Genomic DNA, 26,558 nt, shown 5'->3' with positions numbered 1-26,558 from the left:
TCTCATCCCAGAGCATCTTCCCAAAGATAGAGAATGAGGACTCCAAAGGGGCAGTCTGGGGCCTAGGTCTCTATTGCTTAGACCCTCTGGCAAGGAGACTGTTGGTACAGTCCTCCCTGAGACCTTCCCTCTAGTTTTCTATTATCCTATAAGGAATTCTGCCGATGGAAAGATCTATATCCTGAGTTAGGCTTTTGTCCCTGAAGTTCACACTGACGAGTCAGCTCCAAAACCCTCAGAAATTAAAAAGGCACCTCTTAAGGTAAAATGTGTGTGTATTTGCCAGCCCAGAATAAACAAAAGCCTGTTAATCAATCGAGTTTGGCAGCTGTGTTCACAGAATGATAAGGGTTTATCATCTGCCACCTAACTTTAAGTTGCCTGTTAAAATGTTGTGATTACTCTTTAGGTTGTCCTGTGGACTGGAGGCTTAGGATTTGCTCTTCAAGAACATTTATCCTCTAAATCTCACCTCACATTAGTATTTGCATTTCAAAAAACAGAAATAAGAGGAGAGAAAGACAGTTTAAAGGAAATAGATTTAGAATCTAGTAGAGATAATAGAGGAATGTTGGAGATAAGAGCCTGGATGAGAAAGGTACCAAGAAGTCAAAGCTAATGAATGGCTGTGAGAAAAGTGAAATAAACTATTTAGAGGTCTATAAAAGGGAGAAACCTGGTTAGGTGATATGAAAGGGGGTTAACCGACAGGATTAGGGAAGACGTTAATCAAGTGCCCCAAAGCAATCCTGGCTATAAGAACCCGGAGGTTTGTTTACTGCATTTTGCTTCAGAAAACAAAGAATGTCTGGGTCCAGTTCAGAAGTCAATGAAAGGTCAGCTGAGGCTCTGGGGCCATCACAGGGAGAATACCTAACTCACTATATTCTGACTGGATAATGCAAAAGTGAAGAAAAAAATTTTGGAGGTGGAGGGGGGGTGTTTTCCCTACCACTTTTCTATTTCAAATCATTAAAACGCTTTGGTCTCTAGAGGGGGGAAAAATTACACTGGTTAACATAATTACTAGCTCTGACATTTTCAGAAGTTATAGAGGTCTTTTATTAATTAAATGGAGGGCTTAATAAAATATTCCTAATAAAATTTATGGTTGTCTTAAAACTTTCTAAACAGTGCTATAAATTCTTAATAAAATTAACTGGGAAATGAGTTATTAGCCCACACTTTACCCTCTCCCCCCACTTCTACATAAGGAGCGTCCGCAGAATGAAAAGAGAAATAGAAGCCTTTTAGTAAAATATAAATATTCACTACAGTCACACATTGCTCTAGGAGGAGGAAAGTTTTAACTAAGCTATTTCTAATGGCTTCATCATCCAATAGTCTCCAAAAGCTATTCAAAAAATTTCTAGAAAATGTCTTCCCCTTTTCTACTACAGATTATATATGCATGTATACATTAGCCCAGGTGAAATACAATACTTGATTTTCTGGTCTAAGTTGTGTGTTAAGTATAACAAAAAGTATAGATGCACCCTGCAAAATTCCAATATAGAATTTTGAAGGTTCAAGTTGTAAATATTTTCATCCATTAAAAGATAATTATAAGTGAAATGCCTTGTATTTTATCTCAGTTTCATTTCTTTAAAGGTAACTTTTAAACAATAAACTTCTCAGTAACATTTCCCTCCAAACTCCTCATTTATAACGGTTGGTACATTATCTAAAGCAGCATTTTGGTGAGGAGATATACAAATCTTTTTTTCATGTTGCTACATTTCAGAACTTTGCAAAGTTATCTGAAGTTTGAGGATTTTTCTCTGCTTCACGGATACAGCACTGGCTGGCTGGCTGGCAGACTGACAAGTTGAAATGAACAGGACACTCAAACATTCTCCAAACCAAACCAAACAGCTTTGGTGGATTGTTCAGCATTTGAAGGCTTGATCTTTTGTGCCGTCTACTGGACAATGGAAAAACTACAGTCTCTATGATTTAAGAAAAATTTTTTTCTTGTCCAGTACTTGGGGGAGGGGATAATTTGATTCTGGTGAGTAATAGGAGACGACCATAGGACCCAACTGAGACTCACAGGACAGGTTTTATGGTCTAATCATGTGTTCAAATCCAAGTTTAGGACATTGTTGACTAAGGCACAAAACTAAAACCTACATTTAATACAGCTGTGTATGTATGTGGGTGCACAGAGTCAGCTTGGGAAGAAAAAGAAAGATGATGGGACAAGCCAGGCATCTCTGAAAAGTATATGTATATAGTTGCTTGGCTCTAAGTGTGAATTTGCTTGACAGTCAAAGTTAAATGTATCTATTGCCTAGGTAATCCAGGGTGTACAAATTAATTTTTGAAATCCAGAACATGACATTGTTCAGTAATCAAGAAAAGTACTTTTAGGAGGGGAGGAATGAAATAGGTAATTAGAAAAATTGTAGCACAGTTCCTTGTTGGCATTATTGTATAAAAATGTGAAACTTCAGTGTTTTCACTTGGAGACCACATGTGGGAAAAAGTGTGGGTAAAATTCACAGTCAGATGCTTTGTGTAACAGAGACTGATGTTCTCTTAAACATTAAAAAATATTGTATACATTTTGGTTGTGATTCTAAAACTATTTGTGGAGTTCTAGTATTATGGAAGCTTTGTACAGAAAAAAAAACAAAAAACAAAAAACAAAAAAAAACAAAACACCCTCATGAAGCTAACTTTAACCTCTGTTTGATATTGACACAGCTTCTGAGTAATGACAGTTATAGAGAACTGATAAAGTCCAGCACCAATAAAATATGGAGAAGTCAAGCTGATTTTGGTGGAAGAAGCATAGACTTGGGTACCAGGCTCTTGAAACTGTTCATCTGCTTTTCTGAAGTTAAACTTCTTTATTGCATTAAGAAAGAAAAAGCTTAGTAATACATGACTGGTTATTAGGGTGCCCTTTAATAAAAATCCAATAGTGAAAAGGAGGCAGATTTAGGACATTTTATTGATGCATAAATATGTTTCAATGATCTACTTCAAATATACATTTTGATGTGGCACTGTGTCAGAATAACTTGAAAATATTATGTTAAATATAGATATGCCAGAGAACTTGGGTTGACATTGACTATTTAAAGCAGTGAGACTGCTTGCATTCCAGAGTAAAAGAACAGGATGGTTTCAGTTGGTCTACAGAGATGGTGGTGATTGGGGGTGAGGATGGGAGATGTCGGTGGTGATGGCTGTGGTGGGTGTCGTTCATCTTTAGTATAATCAATTGAATTGTGAAAGTTTATTTTATAAGATTCCATTTGGTTCCAATAGTTCAGATTAAAGCAACAACAAGGACCCTACTAACAATAGCTGGAAAACGTAGACAGTTCTTACAGGAACCAATCACAGGTATTCATGCGTTTGATAAATTCTAAACTAGGAGTGGAAGTACTGAGTGCTGGGGACCGACTCCAGTCGCTAAACGCGAACATTTACCTTTGAAGCAACAGGAGGAGCCAGACTGGTCATGGCTAGATTCCATGCTGGAGTGCATAAAGGCACGTATTTTGTGAAAACCTTCAGGCAAAAATCGTACTGATTATTCAAAAATAAATATTTTAACATTTCATTGAGTTATACAATGAGTAAGAAAACTATCGAAGGCTTCCTGCAGTTCAGAAAGAATTCTGGTAGTGTAAAAAACACAGAGAAGCAAAGAACTAGAAGAAACTGAAGGACGCCCGCTGAGTAGTTATTCACTTGTTAATTTTCGAAAACGTACATTTCCGTGCCCTTATTTTAAAAATGGCAAAAATAAATATCATCTTTCCTTGTCTTTAAAAAATAAAATAACTTCAGACTCTGGCTATGCTTGCTAAAAAATCATTATTCCTTTTCCAGGCGATGTATGCAAGAAAGGGCCAATCTGAAAACATAACTTATGAGAAAAGTCGACGTATAAGCCGCAAAGAAACCGGTTCACAGCCGAGCCCACAGCCCTGAGAGGTTCCCCCGCTTCCGAGAGCTTATCCAGGATAACTTCATTTACTGGCAGATCGGCGGCCACTTCCGGGACTCTTTACCGAGTGGGTCCTTCCACCGCTGAGCCTTCTGCGGGGCTGTCGGGTCGCCTGTGCGTGGCGGGGAGCCAGATCCCTCGGCGCCCGCAGCGTAGCCGGGTCCCCGCGAGCCGAGCCACCCGGAACCCTGGGCCTGCCTGCATCCCCGGGAGCGCAGACTCCTCAGGGCGTGTGGGGAGCCCGGCAGGATACACTGCCCGCGCTGGGGGCCCCCAGTGTGCTCACACTGGTCTGGGTACGGGGCGGCGGTGCTGGGGCCTTGTTCCCCGGGGACCCCGAACCATCTGGAAAGAGCTACAGGTGAAAAGATCCCCTCTCCTGCCAGTGCACCCTCTTCCCCCATTCTAGACTGCGATCGGGTCTCGTTGGGGTTCGTCCCAGCCTGTGCGGGGCGGGTGGTGGTGGTGGGGGGTGGGGTCAGGCGTGCGCCGCCTGAGTAGCGGCCCTGGAACCAGAGCGCAAGGATCTGCGGACCCGGGCGCGGCGACTCCGGGGACCGGGCTCTGCCTGCAGGTTCTTGGGACTGATCACCCGAGGGCGCCTCTCTCCCCACCTGGATTCGGGGACTCGGGCTCACCCGCCGCCCCTCGCCAATTAGCCTAATTCTGGAAGCTTCTTGCCTTGGTTCCTGGACGGTTCCTCCCAGAGGCGCCGTGAGCCCTGGGGTGCCACCGGTCTCCCGCTTCTTCCTCTGAGGCCGAAGCAGTTTGGGGTGGGGGAGCCCTCCGGGACCCCGGAGCCTTCGGGGACCCGCCCCTCCCCACCTCCGGGGCCCCCTGCACCCCTGGCGGCCCTCTCGGAGGCGGGCTGGAACAAACGCGCGTTTGTGGGCAAGGTTATTATTTCAGGTGCGCTAATGGGATTAGCGGCCGCTGGAGAACCGCGTGGGGATGGATGCGGTTCCTTCTCCCGGTTACAGCCGCTACTGCCAGGTGGAAGGGGGAGTCACCACGGGCGCGCCTGCCTCTCTCTGCCGCACCGCCCGCTCCTCGCGCGACGCTCACACCTCGGAGGGAGGCGGCTGACCCCGGCCCGGGGAGCGAGGGGAGGAGGATGCTGCGAGGAAGAGGGAGGTGGAAGGAAAGTGGGGAGAAACAGTGACGGGGACAGAAACACAAAGAGGGAAAGAGAGACTGCGGCAGAAACAGAGAAACAAAATCTAGGAAAGCGTCTGAGATGGAAGCGAATCCAGTCCTGTCGGCCCCCAAGACACAGTAAAACAGCCTCCCACACTGGCCTCGCCGAGGATAGAGAAATGCGCTCTTATTCCCCAGTGCTTTCTGCTTCCAAGGGAGCCTTATCATAGACTTTTACATAATTGCATATTGACTTACCTAAATAGTTCCGCAAAGCTATTTATGCTTCCACTTGTTCAATCGCAAACAATTCCCTTGGGGAAAAGAAAAAGTGTGTGTGTGTGTCTGTGTGGTCTCGGAGTAAGCATTAAGGTGAGAGGCAAACGGTAGGACCCTCTTACAAAATATCCCCTAGGCCATCTCAGAAGTGACCATTCTGTCATGGGAAGTGCGAACCACCATCCCAAATAGGGTGAAAGGGATCATCGGTCTGCATTGGGCCTATTTTTTCACTGTCCCTTCCTCACCAAAAAGAATCAGAGACTGTTCGGACTAAGTCAAGACATTTAGTTTCATTTGCCCATTTCACAGATGAGCAAGCTAAGATCAGGAGAGGTTTGGTTACCTATCTGATTTCTTCTCTCTCTTTTCTGCGTGTTTCAGTATTCTCTTTATATATGTGTATATATTTCCCAACACTTAAAATCACAGCTATAGAAGAAGACTTTTTGTCTTTTCTTTCCTAGGATCACTGGAGGCTTCCTGTATCTCCTGTGAAGTTGATGGTGAAATGTGAGTGAGCTTCGGAGCAGGGGGCTGGCTCTTTCCTCCTCCCCTGCCCCAACCCTGAGTCCATCACCAGCCACTTTCAGAGAGCAGCAGCCTGGGATCTTGCTACCCTGTGGAGGTTCCCTCCAGGGAACTGAGAGAAAAAAACAAGGAGAGCTTGTATATGGTGGTGATGATACTGGGTCTCATAGGCTCAGCTTTTCTCCAGCCAGTCCCCAACCCCCAAGCAAACAAACAACCAAACAACTCCTGCCCTTTGCTTTGACTTCCTGTGACTGAGTGACCCTAATCAGAAAATTGAGGCAGGTCACCCAGGGCAGGAGCGGGGACATTCAAGGCCTTATTTACCCCAGGATTAAAAGCAACATCCCATCTAACTCACTCTGTCTGTCCTCAGAAACTTGCCTTTAAAGGATGTGAGAAGGAGATTCTTGAAGTCTAAACAGACATCCTAACTCATGGAGATGTTTAGGTTATAAGTTTACAAAAACAGCACTTTAGCCCTGCTTTCCTGAACCCCACTACAACCAAGACCCAAGCAACCAAACCCTTTACAAAGACATCCTGTATCATTTATGGGCAAAATATATTATTGAGTAGTCACTTTTAATTCTTGAATATTTTTATTTTTAGCTTCAAATTTGACTCCTAAAACTAATCAATTATTTATCACGCTCTTCTCCCCATTCTTTGATTATATTTAGCCTTTCATTAAAAAATTTTTGAAACCTTGAATTTTGCCTTGATTTGGGTGTTTGGTACAAAAATCCTGCTTGTAGGCTTGTTATCTGCAGCCATCTGCATTTATTTTGTGAAAACGCCATGAACTTTGCTATGTTGTTGTTGTTTTTAATTTACTGACTTAAGAAAAAAATAGCCTAACACTCTCTGAAGTTAGACCTTAGTTCTGTCCTGGCCTAACTTTCGTGATAAGTGTTTTCTTAGGTGCTTGTTGATTCACATATCTTTTAGTTAAAAATCTTTTAAGGAATCCAGACCTTTGTGATATACTGCACTATAAGCTATTTTATTCTCAACTAATTAGTGATTGTAGGCTGAAACAAAGAATGACTTTGGAAATTGGTTTTATTAGAAAGATCTCTTTGCACTTACACATATTCCCAGCCAGGATTCTGGGCAGTGACTGTGGGGTTGAGTGACAGAGCTGAGACTTACGATGCACATGTGTGCTCAGTTGCATCCAATTCTTTGCAACCCCATGAACTGTAGCCCACCAGGCTCCTCTGTCCATGGAATTTTCCAGGCAAGAATACTGGAGTGGGTTGCCATTTCCTTCTCCAGGTGATCTTCCTGACCCAGGGACTGAACCCACATCTCCTGTGTCTCCTGCATTGGCAGGTGGATTCTTTACCACTGCGCCACATGGAAACTTATGACACTTGGGTTCAAACTGTAACTCAGGGTACCTTGCTTTCCATTGCAGGGGGTTCCATCCTGAGTCAAGGAGCTAAGACCGCATATGCCTTGTGGCCAAAAAAAAAAAAAAGACATAAACACAAGCAATATTGTAACAACTTCAATAAAGACTTTAAGAATGATCTACATCAAAACATCTTTTAAAAAAGCAAAAACAAACTGTAACTCAGTCACTAATGGACTGGTTGCATTTGAAGAAGTTGATCATCTGCAAAATGATTCTATAAAAACTACAATAATTTCTCATAAAAATCAAAACACTGAAATCTGAAATTCTGAGCATTGTATTATTTTGTTCTCTAAGTCTACTTTTGATTCTTATATTTAATGATTCTGTGTTATAAAATTAGACACAGAGAAAATGTGTAACTTCATAGTGATCAAAAAGTTTAGCATTAAGACATCACAATATTGCCTATTTCACAGTAAATTTTTTAAAGTTGATATCGTGACATTGAATTGCAGGAAGTTATCCTAAAGCAATGATTCCATGCCTTGACTTCAGCCATTTACGTACAACCATAGGGGTTGTGACCTGTATCAATGCATTCTGAATTAGTGTTTGCTTGTTCTTAAAAAAAAAAAATTGTCTCACCTAAAATAAAACACATAAATATATTTTAAAATGAAACTTTTGTATCATAGGATTCTTTTGTATTTTTCCTAATTTTTTTTTTGTACAGTAAATCCAATAATAAATTTAAAACAATTTGCCTGGGTACATGTTTCTAAATCATCTTTACTGCACTTTGGGAAGCAATGACCAAAGGTCATCTTAAATATGTTCAATGTGCTATGTTCTAAACAGGGTTTTCTTAGTATATCAGCATGACCAAGTACTGTTTAATAACTGTCACATACAATACTGAACACAAAGAAGAGGCAGTTGGCAGAGAAAGAAGTGAACACTAATGATTTGGAAAAAAAATAAACACATTTCAGGAAGAAATCACTAATGTTTTATAATTCAGCTCTGGTATTTCAAGTGGGATTATATTTTATAAGCCTGTAATTGCAAACTTGCTGATATTGGTGAACTATGTGAAGCCTCCACTTTATATGAAAGCATTTTAAATATAATCACTTCAATTTTAGATGTTTGTAAGGCCCAAATTTTAGATAATAATGTGCAATTTTTGAAAAATATACTAGCTTCTAGAAAAATGACAATAAATTCTTATAAAAATCTTCAAAACACTGAAATCTGAAATCCTGTGCTTTATATTCTAGGGAAGGAAAACATAAATACCTCTACTTTGGACTTACTGTTTTTCAATTTATTCATTCTCTACTCCCCCCTCTTTTGAGATCCTCCCTACAGGCAAATCAAGTGTCAGAAGAATTCCTTAATACTTTCAGGCATTGTAACCTCCAGATATTACTCTCAAAGTTTGAAAATGACAAGTTAGGTCTTTGTTGAAAGCTATACCTGAAAGAACTAAGGTAAACAGAAAGATGTCAAAAGCATTGGGTTATTTCTTGTTGCCATCTGATTTTGTCTGGATATTCTTTAATGTGGTTTAGAGGTTAAAACACTTCATTCTTTCTCCATTGTCCAGGCAACTTCTGGAGACACTTTCTCTAGTTCCCCGATTTTGCTTTTCTGTGCAGCCCTGTAAAGTGAATCTGTGTGTTGGATGGGGGCAGTGTGTGTTCAATCGTGTCTGACTCTTTGTAATTCCAAGGACTCTAGCCTGCCAGGCTCCTCCTTCCATGGAATTTTCCAAGCTAGAATACTGGAGTGGGTTGCCATTTCCTACTCCAGGCAAATTTGTAGGGCAAGTGGTAATTTGTTCATAGATCTCATTTCTTTATGCCTAATAGTGGTCGCATATCTTAGCAAATCAAGTGCCATTCGCTGGAAGCCTTTATTCTGCTTTGTTTTTTTCTAAACATGGAATTAAGTTGAAATAATAATTTATTGAAACAACATAAACACCTGACCGTCTTAACAACCAAGGAAAATCAAAACCAAAAAGCTTTTGCTTAGCACAACTGAATGCTTAAGAACTTAAAAACCACAAAGTTGGTTAGTAATGGATAGTTATGGCTCTTTTAAAAACTGTCATTTTACCGTGATTCTAAATCAGTAGCCCAGCACAATGAGGAGTGTGGTTGAGCTTCAGATGCTCTGGAAAACCCTGCTTTGAAGGTCAAACAGCCATATTTAAGTCTCCAGTGATACTGCGCTGCCAACAATATTTGGCGACATGGGACCAACCACGCCCTGACCGGATAAGAACCAAATGCTCACAGCCAGTTAGTTCCTAACTTGTTCCTTCTTTACCTGGCAGCTACCAATTTTTCTTTCTCTTTGAGCATTTAACTCTCTTTAGTTTTGTGTTTTTGCATTTCTTTTTTTTTTTTTTAAATCTTTTATTTTATATTGGAGTATAGCCTATTTTAACAATGCTGTGATAGTTTCAGGAGGTATTTTTGCCTTTCTAAGGTTGAAGCCAGCACCCCCGTTTTATCCTAAGCTAATTTAGACTGAAAAGTATTACTTATTTTCATATACTCTTAAATTCAATGTTTAGGGCTTATTTGTTTGAGATAGTCAACCAAAGAGGCTTTCTCAATGCTTGTAGCCTTTTATCCCAGGAGGGAATAGTTTGAACTTGTTTCAAAATTCTCTTCTTTTTCTTTGCTTTTTACTTCCCTATGAGTCTGTAATTCAGTTCTGCTGACACAGTCGGTTAACCCCATACTGAGGAGCTGATTAAAAACACTTTCTAAAAATGTCTACTTCTATTGCTGTTATTAATCAGCATATTTTTTTTTCTTTTGCCTATCGCTTTTTTTTTTTTTTTATCAAAATCTTTCCACCCCAATAATTCTAAATGGGCACAATTTAAAAGCTACAAACCCTAGTCTTTTTAGGATGGGCTAGTTCTCACTGCATAGTCTCTAATGTACCTGCTACTTGAGAATGATTCTGAAGAACAGTAAGTGGTCATGGAGATTCTGTCACACGTTGTTTGAGCCGGAACAAATGTTAGCACTAATCAGGGCTGTTCTCATCCGTGTGTTTAGGGGACCTTTCAATTGGGCAACAGATTCCTCTCTTGAGGATACTTTCCTGAAAAATCTGAGTAATTGTCGTGGATATTCTAAGCTGCTCAGATCTGTTTTATACACTCAGTTAACTGAGTTACTTTATATATTCAGTTAACTCAGATACCAAGGCCACCCTCACTGTCCTACCCTTGTTCTTTCGGAAACTTGCAAGAAGACTTGAGGTCCAAAAACAGGTTCCGTGTTTATCTGCTTTTCTCGGTGTCACTGACATTTTTGAGGATAGTGATAAAAAGGCAAGTCTGTTGCCAATTTCATAAATCGGTCTTTTCTCTCTGCTCTGCTGTCAGGTTGCCCTTCTCACTAATGTCACCATATGTCACTGCTTGTCCCAGTCAATGAGGTTGACTGAGAAGTGTTTGAATAACTTTTTGGTCCTGTTGCCTGTAATTGGCGAAGCTTTGCTGACTTTTTTGGTTTTATACTGTTCTGTTTACAACAATGTGATTTGGGTGACGTTAATTATCTGCCCTAATCAGGTCTTTGATGTTCAGGAATAAAATTAAGAGTTTAATTTTTGTCCCTAATTTAAAAAAACATTTGACGATTTGCAAAGCATACCCTGTCTCTATGCCTAAAACCTTTCTTTATTCCCCCAAACCCTGAGAGGACCTGTTATTATCATGTCTGTTTCACAGATAAAGTTTAAAGTCACACAACTGTTTAGGAGCAAAGGCTGTGTACTGAGTTATGGTATCAGTGGAAAAAAATCTCTGTAGCTGCATCCTTTTATTAAGCTAAATATTTGGTAGGGAGAGCATGAGAAAAAAAATTAGAAAACTTTCCTTCTTGTTGAATTTTTTAGTTCTTTTCTCTTTCTCTCCTATTATCTACTATAAATTAGAAATATTTAAACTTTTGGAACCCATCTCCAGAAAGTTTCACTATATCTAGTATCCAGACATTTTGAATTAATGAAATACACTCAGTGTACAATGTTTGCTCCTCCGATTTCAAAGGTTTTATTTTTATTTACTTATTTTTTTGGAGCATAATTACTTTCAAAGTTATTTTTTTGTTGCACAGGAATATATAGTTTTGAAAGATCACCCTTAAAATTCTATATAGAACGAAAGATTATTATGTAGATTTATCATAACCTTTCATTCTATAAATATAATATTAGTTTTGTTCTTATATTTGGTATGCCTTTTCACATTTAAAAAGTATACCATAGACATAAATCCATTTATGACATATTATGGCATAGTTTTCAAGGAGATAGCAATTCAAACTTCCCATTTAAAAAGAGAGAAGAAAACTGCTTTCAGGAAATAGTAGTTAATCGGCAGGAGTCCTTTTCAGAGCACAGTTACCATGGGATTGAGAAGTATTTGCTAATTATAACAGTGCACTAATTATCTGCTTTTACATCTCATCTTTCTGTCTTTCTGTCTAAATTCACTTCTAATTACATGGTACCCTTTTTGCATATGACATATCTAAAAGTATTGCTTTTATCAGATATGAATTCTTTTACTTGGAAATATTAAAGACATAGTTTCACTTCCAAAATATTTTCTCCTAGACTATAGTGAAATCTTTTGATTATGGGAAGAATAATCTGTCATGCTGTGGGGAGGGAGGGACCAAGGTTTAAATATTAGACATTTTGTGCCTTCCAAAAGAGAATAGCAAAGCTGATCAGCTTGTCATGGTTTCTATTTTTTAAATATGGTTAAGCTGAAACTCAAGTACTTTGCCCACCTCATGCAAAGAATTGACTCATTGGAAAAGACTCTGATGCTGGGAGGGATTGGGGGCAGGAGGAAAAGGGGTTGACAGAGGATGAGATGGCTGGATGGCATCACTGACTCGATGGACGTGAGTCTGGGTGAACTCCGGGAGTTGGTGATGGACAGGGAGGCCTGGCGTGCTGCGATTCATGGGGTCGCAAAGAGTCGGATACGACTGAGCGACTGAACTGACTGAAGCAGATACAGTCACATTACCCACTCATCATCACCATCATTGTTGTCATATTTTTTATTACTTTTCAGAATTTCAAATGTTGTAATTGATGGAAAGATATTTAAAACATAGTGTAATAAAGGAAATATCACTGGGTCATCAGAACTTATTTTCATGGGATTAATTGGTGGTCTGAATTGCAGAGGTATGCTCAAAACAAAAGCAACAATAACAACAAATGTGATTTCAGTTCCTGTGTTCAGATTCCTCTGGGGCTTGTTGAGCCTATAGAAACAGGGATTCACTTTCTGCATAAGGAGAGTCTCACTCATCTCCCCTACAACAGGAATTTCACGGGGGCTGGGGAGTGGGGTGGGGAACTTATAAATTGAGAATCTCCATCTCTAGAGATCTACAGCCTTCTGCCCTAACACAGACTCCTGTGACAGCTGTTAGTCTGACTCATTTGTGGGTATACACTTTCTCTAACCCCACCCCTGATCATCCTTTATTGATTATGAACTTTAATGCACACATATTCATTTCAATGTTTATTTTTTTAAAGAAAGCCTAAAGAATAATTTATAAGCTTTTAAAGAAACATCTGATGGAGTATTGCAGCTTCTTGCAAATACAAACAAAAATCTGCTGTGCAGTATATTAAAGCACATACAGATATGTGGATCAAGCAGTTTTAGAGCTCAGGCTCCAGGTAGGGTTGAAGGAGGTGGAGGGCTGTTCAGAGTACAAGGCATAGCATTTACTGAAGGCTTCCTCTATGCCAGGCACTGGGATAGGTGTTTCTGCACACAGTCTTTCATTCTGGTAACATCCAAGGCTACTGACAACCAGTTGTTATAGCAGCCAAATCAGAACTTGGGAGTCTGATACACCTTTTATGTTGAGTTACACTGAGCTGAAAACTTGCATCTTTTGCTATCAGTTTCACTTTTATGCTTGTCCACAAAATCATTTTCATACATTCAACTTGAGATGCTCAATCGCCGAGCAAGCTCAGGAAGCAGTAAGGGCCTTGGGAGCCATGTGTGGGCATTCCTTGCAATGAGAGACATTTCTGCAATGGAAGAAGCTCTCTTCATTGTTTGAACAGAGACCTTTTTTCTATCCTTCCCACCCCCTTGGGCCTAAGACTCCTCATCTGGAAATCAGGATGCCTTGACTCTATTTTTGATATTCCTCCCAGACCCAGTGATTTGTGAATTTTGCGTTTGATTCTGCTGATGCCACATGTTTACAGCTGAAAGGGGGAGGGCAAAATAATTATAAACAGAACTTGGCTAGTCAAAATGCAGGGGCTCAAGAGAAATGATTTAAGTATTTTCCGACTCTGACAATCAGAAATACATTCCTTCATGGAAATTATAAGATACATTGAAAATAAAAGCCCCGTCTTTTGTTTCTTCCTTTTACCATTTAAGTTATAACATGTTATGGAAGTGAAATCTTCCCAAAGGCTGGAACAGTAGTCCTAGAATCAAGCCACTGCAGACTGGGATTATTCCTTGACTATCTGCTGTGTGCTTTGGCAAAGGAAACCATCCCTCTCTGGGCTCTGTAAAATAATATTAATTCTGTCTCCTTCAAAATGGTGTTCTGATGTTTAATCAATGTTCATAAATCTCTTTAAGATCTTCCCATGATAATATGACATAAAGTACAAAGTATTATTCTTGGAATGGGGTAATTCTGTCCAATTACATATCCTCTGAGCTATCACCTGTGTAGGAAACATTGTTATTACTTTGCAAATTACTCTGTACTTAGGCTTTCTCATATTCCCTAATCATGAGCAAAAGTTCCATTAGAATCTCAGAATATTCAATATTTGCAACATTGACTTTGATGGGACATTACAGTGAAGAACAAGCTGGACTAGTGCTGTGCTAAGGGCAGGTCAGAAGGATCTAAATCTCTCTGAGGATGCGGCTTATGCAATGCCGTTTGCCATTCTTACAGCAGCTGTATAATTAATAAGTGGACATAGTGTCATAATGGGATCATAGCAGACTTTGAGTTTGAAACTAGGAGTCCAGTTGGTCTATGAGATTTGCCCCAGTTTCTAGAGACTGGAGTCTTTTTCTCAGTTGGTGCTATTTGTCTTTTTAAATGCAGCCAGTCCTTCAAAAACAGTTGCCAAACATGAAAGTGATACTCAGTGTTTCCTAGCAGGCACTAGAAGTTATTGCCGTGTTTTAAATGGACCAGTCTATATACTCTGCTTCATTCATTAATTAATGTATTTATCTGATAAATTATTTATTGATAACTTCTGTTCCAGGATCTGGATTAAGGAAGACAAACAGGGGATCCTGAGGAAGTAGTGATCAGTACTAGTTACCTTCATGGGCAGTTCATGTACTGTTTTAGCTGCTGGTTTTACTTTGGAAGTTGTTCTATGGAGCTGTATTGTCATATAGAATGAAAATGACTCCTCCCCACCCCCACCTAAACCCATAGCCGAGGTCAATTCATGGGACATTCCGTGAAATTTTATCAAGGATAAAATAAGCATTTACGATAATTAACATAAAAAATGAGACAAAAAAGGTTTGCATTTTAGTGTATGCAACTGCTTAGGTATTTGGGTAATAATTACCTCCTTGTCTTCTTTTTTCCAGTCCCTTCTAATTATGTCACAGTTGCAGTGACTCTTAAAGATTGCATAAACACTCTAGGATATTAAAAATTAAATTATTATCAAAATGGTACTGAAAAAGAAATATTGATACTAAAGAAGAAGGAAAAAGTGCCCATAAACCCACCATCCAAACGTAACTAAAAGTAATTTTTTTTCTTCAGATGTATATTTTTATAGAAATTATATGCTTTTGCTTTCCATTGTAGTATCTCTTTCAAATTATGACATAAACTTCGTGTCCATTTTTAATGTCTACTTAATATTACAAAGTCTAAGTGTACCATACTATCATTAAGTGCTACCTATTTTTGGATATTTACTTTTTTTTTTAGTTTTTTTTCTCCACTATTATAAATCATGCTACAGGGCATTGTGTTTGTATGTGTGTATGCCTGCATGTGTGTGCATGTAGACTTCTCTACATTTTTTTAGATAGGTATCTGGAAGTTAGAATTCTAGGTCTTTAGAATATATTAAAAATTTTATGGCTTTAAAGTTTTTTTTTTTTTTTTTTTGCTGAATTACACGTCATAATTGGATACAATGGTTTAAATATTCCTTTTACCAAAATTTCTAGGTAAAAATGAATCCCTAGATTTAAAATTGCATTTCTTATTGCCTGCAGCTCTTGTCTTTCCTTTTTGAATTGTCTATTCACTTTTTCAGTGAATTTCTCTGTTTGGGATATTGTAGCTTTAAAACGTTAGAATCCTCTTTCTTATATGAAGGAATGTATGAAACTAACATGTATGATGTTTCTGAATAAATATTCATGAAATTTAAAATGGTCATAAAAATAAAAAAACAAAACTGAGTCATGATTACGTATGTTTGTACCTAAGGGAAAAATCAGCAGAAATTCATAAATATATTAATATGGTTATAAGATGGTGAATGATATTTACTTTATTTTTCTAATTTTCAGGGTTTCTATAGTGAATGTGCACTATTTTTTTTTAATCAAAAAAAGCAGTGATTTGTAGATATCTCTTTCTTTTCTCTTGACTCATTTTTTTTTTTTAACTTGGACGTTTTTAAGACTTGAGTTCCATTGAAACTGATGGATATATGCAAATTTGGAAGCTATGGGCAAGTGAAAAATTAGTTTCTGGAAGATCCTTTCCTTTGTGGAACCAGAAATTTCTTAAAAAATGATTGAGACGAGAAGACCAGATCAGTTTCTCTGAGTGTGTAAAGGATATTCAGATTGGATTTTCCTGTGGCCCAACTATGGGGAATAAACACTTCTCAGAGCTGCTGGTGTGACTTCCCAGGCTGTTCTGAGATTTTGCATATAAGGTTTTTGTGTCATCTTCTGCCTGAATTTTCACAGTGACAAATTCTCATGGGTGAAACAAGTACACAATTTATAACTAAATGTCTGCTTTTTGAAAGTTTGCCTTTAATTTAAAATATTCTTTTTTGTACAAGTGAACACATTTCTGTATTTGGTCAATTTTAATAATGAAATCTATTGTTTGCAAAAGAATAACAAGTAGACAAGCTTTCAAATCTCTCTTGTTAGTAGAATTTCACTCAAAGCCTGATCTCCTGACCTCTCTACTCTCAGCTGGTACAAGCCTTACCATACTCTGATTGCAGGTAAATGTCCTAGAGAAATTAAAACAACCACTTGGAGGCTGAACTAGAAAAAGTCTTAGTAAAGATTGGTTTCCAAGAGTGTTCCAGGGGCATATAATTTGGAAATTTTCCAAATTTCCAGGGTGGACAAGAAACGGGGCAAATACTTTCATGGAAATAATAAATTCATTATTTCTCAATAGTGTAAGCTCTTGATCTTCAACATTTTAGTAGCTAGTTCTCCATGAGAGTATATTTTTAAAATTAGGGTTCTTGGATTGGGCAAAGGGAAAGGGCACTTTCTGTTCTTAGGGTTTACAAACCCTACAAACCTGAGTAAAGCAGGGTGTGTTGGGGTTTAGGAGAATTAACATTCTTGTTCATCTCCAAACCCCTCAGTTAGGAATCAATGGAAAGATTCACAAAGTAGCATGATGGAGAAATGTCAGCTTTGGGGGGAAATTACAATTGGAAAACAAGGCTTAGATCTAGGCTGACTAATACACATCTTGTCTATTTCATTAAACAGGTTTACCCAACAAAGTCTTCCCAAACCACAGCTGCATAAGTATGTGAGACTTGAGCATAGGCTGCCTGAAATTGAAAGAAAACTCAGCACTCAGTAGAAGCTGAGCATTTAAGCTTGGTTCTTGTTTTTTCTCTCCAGATTCACTGATTAGGAACACTGATCTTTCTGAGAAACATGAAATGGGACATCGAGGAAGACTTTGGAAAACTTTCTTCTGTACTTTGATTTAATGAGCATGGAAATTCCCCTTCCTATGGAAATGAATAGGAATAATCATTCCCTCCTCACAAATAAATGCAGTGAAAGAATGATTGAAAAATAAAGATTGTGTGAATTCGAGGTGTGAATGGTAGCCCTCTTGTGCTAAATAACTTCGGTCATGTCCAACTCTTTGCAACCCTATGGACCGTAACCCACCAGGCTTCGCCATCCACAGGATTCTCTAGGCAAGAATGCTGGAATGGGTTGCCATTTCCTTCACCAGGGCATCTTCCCAACCCAGGCATCGAATTCAGCTCTACTGCATTGCAGGCAGTTTCTTTACTGTCTGAGCCACCACGGAAGCCCTCTTGGGGGCAAGTGTAAACTGGTATCCTTAAGACATCCAGAAATGGGCAGGGGACTAGCAAGATGATAGTTCTGTTCTACTTCCAGAACTTGAAAACAAACAATAGCAAATAAATCTCTGTGGCATTCCTTAAATAAGCTTGATAAAGTGTGTGAAGATAGAGGTATTGGGAGTCCTGTATCTCATTCTTCTGGACCCAGTACTCTAGGGAACACGCGAAAGGGCACTTTCCTCAGTAACTCACTTTTACACCCTCCATTTGCAGGGAAGGTGACTGGGTTGGTGTGTGGTTTCCTCAAGGGGAGGGAAAACCAAGGAGGCCCTTCTAGAGCATAACCAAAGTGGAAAGAACCACCAGGACTGGCCGCTGTACTTTTCTCTGTTGATAGGACAATGGGAAAGTAGTCTGAAGTGGGATCACTGAGAGGTAGTAAATAAGAAATAAGATGAAAGCCTCTCAGGGCATTAATGGCCTAGAGAGGAGCAGCGTCAAAGCCCTTTTAGGTTTCTTAAGATCTCCGATGGAGATCTATTGTGGAATAATATTGCCATTGCCAGTGCCCTAAGATTTTGCTCATTTCAACATCCTTACTCCAGTATCTCTTCATGCTCTAGTCCCTCATAGCTCAGTTGGTAAAGAATCCACCTGCAATGCAGGAGACCCCAGTTCAATTCCTGGGTTGGGAAAGATCCCCTGGAGAAGGGATAGGCTACCCACTCCAGTATTCTTGGGCTTCCCTTGTGGCTCAGCTGGTAAAGAATCTGCCTGCAATGTGGGAGACCTGAGTTTGATCCCTGGGTTTGGGAAGATCCCCTGAAGAAGTGAAAGGCTACCCACTCCAGTATTCTGGCCTGGAGAATTCCATGGACTGTATAGTCCATGGGGTCCCAAAGATTCGGACACGACTGAGCAACTTTCACTAGACTCCAGGGATGGGAAAGAAATGGAGGCTCCTCTTTTGGTGGGGAGGGTTGAGGCTGGAAAAGAAATTTTAGTATTTCTTTTTGAAGAAGTAGATGTCTTCTGTTCCTTGAACTGGTGCGAGGAGGCGGCGTGTGGTGGTGGTGGTGGTGGTTGTGGGAATCTAAAATTCCCCAAAGGAAGAAGATAAACTTCTAAATAGGAAAGTACATTGCAGTGAGGAGATTTAAAACATCATTACAAAAAAGAAAACAGAACCTACCTGCTAGCCATAGTTCAGCCTCTGGTCTACCTCCCTTAGATGATAGAAATAGAGTCTAGACAGAAACCCTTAATACACAGACTTCAAACCAAAGAATCTACATACAGAGTCCAATTGAGGAGGCAGAGAGTCACTGTGAATCCATATATGCCATATCCTGACCAAAAGAAAGTCTGTATAGAGCTGTACGCATCAGATGATAGTAATCTGGGAAGGGGGGAAGTTAGCATTGGTTAAAAATAATGCAAGAAAGAAAGGAAGAAGGGAAGAGATATGATGGCAAAATGATACTAAAGTCAAGTCTGGAGAAAGACACACTCCAAGAAATAAAATTCTGCTTTTGTTTGCAAGTGCTGCTATGAACAGTCAAACAAAGTAAAGGGAACAGTAACTTTTTAAAACAAGCCATCAAAGTGTGTAAATAGTATTATGAGTTAGAAAAGAAAATTGCAGAGTAAATAAAATAAATGGTAGCCAATCTAAAACCAACCTTGAAATTCTACTGGAAAGAAATAAAAAAGAACACTTAAATGGGAAGGCATTATCTGTTTCATGGATAGGAAAGCTTAAGATGTTTATCGTCATTAAATTATTCTATAAATTAGATGAAATGTTCATTAGAATACCATTTAAATTTAGAGGAATAAGTAAGTGTGAATACTCAAGTTATAAAATAAAATTAAAATGGGCAATGGATTTACAAAAATATAATACACTCAAGTAATAACTGGGATATGATTAATGTGTCATCTCTAATCACTGGGGAATATCTAGTCCAGTTAATGAATGGCACATGGCCTAACCATGTTTTAAAAAAAGAGAAGGAAGAAAAGTAGAATTTCTGCATTACTCTCACTCCTGAAATAAATTCCACATTTTAAAAAATATACTTGCAAAACAAAACACAAATTTCTAGACCATAATTATGATGTATAAATACAGCACGAACAATCTGGAAGCTAGAAAGGAAAAGATTGCTTTTGGTACCTTCCCTTTATTTGAAATTACATGCTTTTTTATTAGTTGATCAATGTTTGCTTCTCCAATGTATTATCAAGGTCGATGCAGGCTCAATGTCTGTTTTGGTCACCTTTGTGTCCTTAGCACATAGTAAATATGCACTAAACATTTGTTAAATATTTAGATACTTAACAGTCCCATTTAGATAAAAGTCAAATACCTGCACTCTATGAAGCATCATAACCAAAATGAAAACACAACAAAATGGGAAGTGATGTTTTACAGAACAGAAAAAAGCTAATGTTATTAAGCAATTTATCTTGCAAATTAGAGAGAATACCTGTAATTTAGCAGAAAAGTGGACAGAGGGAGGAATAAAGTGGTTTAGGAGAAAAATTCCAAATAATAAACATCATAAAAGAAGTATTCAATTTCACCCACAATTAAAGAAACACAAATTAAAACAATAAGTTGTCTCACATATTAGTTGGACAAGGATGAAAAAAAATTACTAAGACCCAATTGTTGGTGAGAGGCAGAGGAAACAGGAATTTTCATGTATTCTGAGGAAGAGAATGCATTGGGAGACCATTTCTAGGCCAATGTAGCATTATCTATCAAAATGTACATGTTCACATTCTTGAACTCAGCATTTCAAAATCACTGCACATATACTTGTGTGAGTATGTTTTGTAAGCGAGCAAAGATATACGTGAATGAATTTTCATTTTAGCCTTACTTGTAGTGGAGAAAAACTGTAAAAAGTAGAAAAGTATATTGAGATGATTCTTTAAATAAATTATAGTGTATCCATAAGATGCAGTGTTATCAACCATGGAATGAATGAACCAGATCTAGATGTGGTAAGATGAAAGAGAATCACTACATATTCTCAAATGAAAAAAGCAGGTTGCATCAGTATCATATCATTTAAGCAAATTTACACATGGGTATTTATAGAAAATGTCTAGAAAGCTTCTTCTATGTAGTTCTGTACTTCTGGGTGTCTCTCTTAAAACAAATTTAAAAAATTATTACTTTTATAAGAAAGTATTTAAAATGGCTTAACATCCACATATATAAAATATTATGTCTCTAAAATTATAAATACTATTAATCTTTTCTTATTTAATTTTTGGTAAGGGTGGTTAGCATTTACTCTAATTTAATTTTTGGACTATAACTTGCACTGTGCTTAATTCATGTCAACTTATTTTTTAGTTGGTATCTTCTGGTTTATATTGTATATTCCTTATTTATATAGAATATATAGAGCTACTTTGTTAGCTACAACATTTTGATATTCTAAGAATCATTTTCCAAAAAGTATCAGTCTCTTTTTTATACAGAAAAAAACTGGAGGATTAATCACTCCCTAAGTCAGTAACAAAGGTGATTAAAAGAGCTGAGTAGCTTCAGTCTGATTTTAAGATATTTTAACTTCCACATAAATAATAAAGTTTATGAAATCACTGAACAAACATTTAAAGTCTGTGTGATGCCATTTTAAATTTGAAGTTTTCAACATGGTAAGTCAGTAAAACCAAATGTAAATTTCTTACACTTAAAAAAAAGGAATTAAAATCACTTTAAACAGGAAAAAGGATATCAGATATCATGTTTAAGCCCATCCACCTTTTCAAATCTTTATCTCCTAGTAATGTGTACATCATATACTTTTCTGTGAAGTTTCTTATATTCTTCTGAGGAATTACATTTCCCCACTGTGCTAGGTATTCTTTGTTCAGCAAGGGAAAAATAGAAAAAAAAAAAAAAAAAAGGGAGATTAAGGCCATGCAAATTACAGGTTAATTCCATTTCTAATTTTTATTTTTACTACATTTATTTTTTTAATCAACGACCTCTTTATATAACCGGAAACCTAAGAACACAATTTCTATTACTAAAGTTCTAAAAGTTTCTAAGAAAAAAAATCCCAGCATTATTAGCCATCTAAAAGCTATATTTTGGATTTTTTTTTTTTACTTATTCAGTATCTGTATTTCTTTGAACTGAAAGTTTTATTCAAACAAGAATGATTTCAGAGAACTTTAAATATCTATGGGCTGGAAAAATTCCGCAGTGACAGTCCAGCATATACCAAGTTCTTTCTACTGATTGAGGGTTTTCTGGAAGTAAGCAATTTGGTTTGCTCTCCACATCACTCACAGTGCCCTTATAGAAAGCACTACTTTGCATATCTGTGAGCTGTAATTTAACCTGGGTTCCCTCTGACCCAGGGCAGCCAGAAACAATTGAAATCTTTTGTTCAGAAGCAGGATTTAGAATAGCAAAGAAAGGCACAGGAAGCAAGACAGAAGGCTCCTTCCCACTAGGAGGAGCAAAGAAAGCACCTTGAAAATGTCAAATTCTGGGTACTCAAACCAGATAGGAAAGAAACAGGGAGATATGAGGTCACTGAATTTGAAAGCTAGAACAGCCTCTTTGAGGGTATCTGGTGCAGGTTATCTTCTTACTTATGGATAAGGAAACTGAATCCCTCCCCTCTCAACTGACTTGTCCAAGGGACCATGAATTTCAATAGTAGCTGAACCAGAAATACTGATTTTTTTTTTTTTTTCCCAAAAAGTCAGCTCTCCTCTTTGAGATAAACTAGAAACTGTAAGTTGAAAGAAGTGGAGTTCTTTGCTAAACAATTATGGAGAATGAAGAAACAGAATTCGGAAGGGACTCAGGTGTTTTGTCTCTTTTGGTTTAAATTATGCATCTTTGAAGGCCAAGGCACTGATAAAAGCAAAACAAAAGCCTAGGAGAGGGGTAAGGATGATTGGGAAAGTGGGTTCCTGCCATCTTTTCTCTCATTCTCTGGATTTGGGGTATACTATTTTGCAGCTGTCAGCTTTCCCTTTGCCTCACTCCAACATTGGAAGGGAGGGTGCTTCTGCCAGGGGCAGATCTAAAATTGTATGAGCAGGCAGTTTCCAATCCAATTTATGGATTCCTGATCTATTAAAAATACAATCTGGAGATGTCTTCAGTTCAGTTCAGTTCAGTCGCTCAGTTGTGTCCGACTCTTTGAGACCCCATGAATCGCAGCATGCCAGGCCTCCCTGTCTGTCACCAACTCCCGGAGTTCACTCAGACTCACGTCCATCAAGTCGGTGATGCCATCCAGCCATCTCATACTCTGTTGTCCCCTTCTCCTCCTGCCCCCAATCCCTCCCAGCATCAGAGTCTTTTCAAATGAGTCAACTCTTCACATGAGGTGGGCAAAGTACTGGAGTTTCAGCTTTAGCATCAGTCCTTCCAAAGAACACCCAGGACTGATCTCCTTTAGAATGGACTGGTTGGATCTCCTTGCAGTCTAAGGGACTCTCAAGAGTCTTCTCCAACACCACAGTTCAAAAGCATCAATTCGTTGGCGCTCAGCTCTCTTCACAGTCCAACTCTCACATCCATACATGACCACAGGAAAAACCATAGCCTTGACTAGATGGACCTTTGTTGGCAAAGTAATGTCTCTGCTTTTGAATATGCTGTCTAGGTTGGTCATAGCTTTCCTTCCAAGGAGTAAGCTTCTTTTAATTTCATGGCTGCAATCACCATCAGCAGTGATTTTGGAGCCCAGAAAAAATAAAGCCATATATTAATATTGCACAAATTGTCTTACTTGGGATAGGACGAAGCTTTGAAGTCCTACTCTCTGAGTTGTTCTTCCCTCATCAACTTGTTGACTTTGCTTGAGCTACTGAAACTCTGTGCCTGTTTCCCCATCCATCAGATGGAAAGGCTCATGGTTGGAGCCACCATATAGGCTTGTAAGGACATAATAATGCAGTAAATATAACTCCATAAATAACCTGATAAATTTTAAGTCATTAATTATCATTCAGTGTAGGATACCCAGGTTTGGGTCGGAAAGTTCCCCTGGAGAAGGGAATGGCAACCCATTCCAGTATTCTTGTCTGGAGAATTCCATGGACAGAGAAGCTTGGCAGTGGGCTACAGTCCATGGGGTCACAAAGAATTAGACAGAACTGAGTGACTAACACATACAATTATCATTAGTTTACTTTGATTCCAGGAGCCCACAACAAACAAAAATAATTGATTCATGTAATCTATCGTAGTTGTGTAAAAGAGCAAGATGAAGGTGTGAAATGCCATCTAAAAGGTGCTACTGGGCTCCCTGTAGCAGAAGCAGTGAGAGCCTTTGCTGAGCCTTCCTTCTCTGATTCTACTTCATTTACTATCATTGCAAACTGGTGAGTAAGGAGGTGGGTTGACTTACACAGCCACACAGCTCTGATCTTGGACTTCCTTGTTCCTCTTCATTTGCCTTCATCTGACAAATAGCCATATCAAAGAATGCCCACTCTATGTACATCACAAAAGGGCAAAAATTAGATAATATATGTGAATGTGTTACCAAGTATACAGCAATTTCTAAAAATAGAGGTTAAGATGACCATTATCCCATGAGATATTTCACTGATTGTTGGTTTTGAGTACCCAGTGGGAACAAAAGACCTTGAAAACAGGAGCATATGATAGAAAAGCCTTTCCTGAGGCTAATTTTTAATATAGTTTGGGGAAGAAGAAAGGTGAGAGAAAGATGGCTTTCTCAAATGTCTGATTCATCTACATACACCTGTTTTTCCTTCATAGTCCATCTTGTAAAAAGACAGCTTTACTGAGAAATAATGAACATACAGTAGAACAACATATATTTGAAATGCACAATTTGATAATTTTAAAAATATGTGTAAATCCATAAAACCATGGTCACAGTCAAGAGAGTAGATACAGCCATCACCCTTAGGAGTTTTTTCTTATCTTTTTGTAAATCCTTCCCTGGTCCCAGGGAACAAATGATCTACTTTCTGCTGCCATATATTAGTTTGCAGTTTCTTAAACTTTATATAAATGGAATCATATATTATATGTTCCTTTTCTGTCTGGGTTATTGCTATAATTATTTTATTGGTATAATTATTTCATCCCCATGATGTGGTATCTTTATTTATCTTTATGGATGAGCAGTATGTCTATATAACACTGTATAGATGTTGCCTATTGGTGGCAATATAAGTTAATTTTGAGTTAATTTTTATATAGGCAATTGCCTATTGATGGAGATTTAGGTTATTTCCAGTTTGGAGTTATTATAAATAAAACTGCTATAAGTCTTTGTGTAAAAATCTTTGATAGGCTAATGTTTTCATTTCTCTTGGGTAATTACCAAGGATTTGAATTGCTGAATCATATGGTATGTGTCTATTAAACTTTTTAAAAAATAGCCAAACAATTTTCCTAATAGACTGTCCCATTTTACATCTCCACCAGGAGTATGAATGCTCAGGTCTCAACATCCTAGCCAGCACTTAGTATTGTCAGCCTTGTTGGTTTCAGTTACTCTACTACACATACAGTGTTATCTCACTGTGTTTTTTATTTGCATTTCCCTAATGACTAAAGATGACTTCCTTGGTGGCTCAGACAGTAAAGCGACTGTCTACAATGCGGGAGACGTGGGTTCAATCCCTGGGTTGGGAGGATCCCCTGGAGAAGGAAATGGCAATCCACTCCAGGACTATTGCCTGGAAAATCCCATGGACAGAGAAGCCTGGTAGGCTACAGCCCATGGGGTCACAAAGAGTCGGACACGACTGAGCGACTTCACTTTCACTTTAATGACTAAAGATATTGTACATCTTTTCATGTACTTATTGGTTATTTGTATAACTTTATCGGAGAAATGTCTATTCAAATACTTTCTCAATTTTAAATTGGCTTAATTGTTTTTATCATCAAGGTTTAAGTTTTCTTTATGCATTCTAGATATAAATTCTTTACCAGATATATGGTTCACAAATATTTTCTTCCACCCTATTACTGCCTTTTCACCTTCTTGCACATCTTTTTAAAAAAATTTTGATGAAATCCAACTAATCTACTTTTTCTTTGCTTTTTGTGCTTTCGGTGTCACATCTAAAAAACCATTGCCTAATCCAAGGTCATAAAGCTGTTTCTTTTAAGAGTTTTATAGTTTTAGGTTTAAATTTAGATTTATGATCCATTTTGAGTTAATTTTTATATGGTATGAAGTATGGGTTAAAGTTCTTTTTTGTTTATAAAATTATCAATTGTTTCAACAACATTTGCTGACAAAATGATTTTCTTCACTGATTTGCCTTTGCACATTAAAAAAAATTAGTTGTTCATGTTATTTGTAGGTCTATTTCTGAACTCTCTATTCTGTTTCATTGATCCATTTGTCTCCCTTTACATGACTGCCATATTGTTTTGATTTCATTAAATTTATAAGAAATCTTAAAATCAAGTAGTTAGTGCTCTGTTTTTCAAAATTGTTTTGGCTATTCTAGGTATTTTACATTTCCATAGTAATTTTAGAATCAGATTTTCAGTTTTTACCAAAAAGTCTGCTAAGATTTTGATAAGAATTTGTGTTGAATATGTAGATCAATTTGGTGAAAATTAATATCAAGAATATTGTATTTTCACTATGAAATACAGTATATCTGTTAATTTATGTAGGTTCTTCTCTTAATAATATTTTAAAGTTTTCAGTGATGTGTATATGTGAAGTGTGAAAGTCGCTCAGTCATGTCTGACTCTTTGTGACCCGATAGACTATACACAGTCCATGGAATTCTCCAGGCCAGAATACTGGAGTGGGTAGTGGTTCACTTCTCCAGGGGATCTTCCCAGCCCAGGGACTGAGCCCAGGTCTCCCGCATTGCAGGCAGATTCTTTACCAGTTGACCCACCAGGGGTCC

General features: G+C 38.2%; 1 long non-coding RNA gene across 1 annotated transcript; it reads left to right on the top strand.

Annotated features, from left to right (window-relative positions):
- The first annotated feature begins 2,782 nt into the window (after positions 1 to 2,782).
- LOC112578091 lies at positions 2,783 to 17,495 on the top strand. Its single transcript, XR_003102318.2, has 3 exons — positions 2,783 to 4,328; positions 5,851 to 5,896; positions 17,224 to 17,495. It is a non-coding gene; the product is annotated as an uncharacterized LOC112578091 (long non-coding RNA).
- Positions 17,496 to 26,558: the final 9,063 nt, after the last annotated feature.

Source organism: Bubalus bubalis, chromosome 12, assembly GCF_019923935.1.
Source record: "Bubalus bubalis isolate 160015118507 breed Murrah chromosome 12, NDDB_SH_1, whole genome shotgun sequence".
Lineage (NCBI taxonomy): Eukaryota > Metazoa > Chordata > Mammalia > Artiodactyla > Bovidae > Bubalus > Bubalus bubalis.
This window is presented reverse-complemented; position numbering and strand designations above follow the sequence as displayed.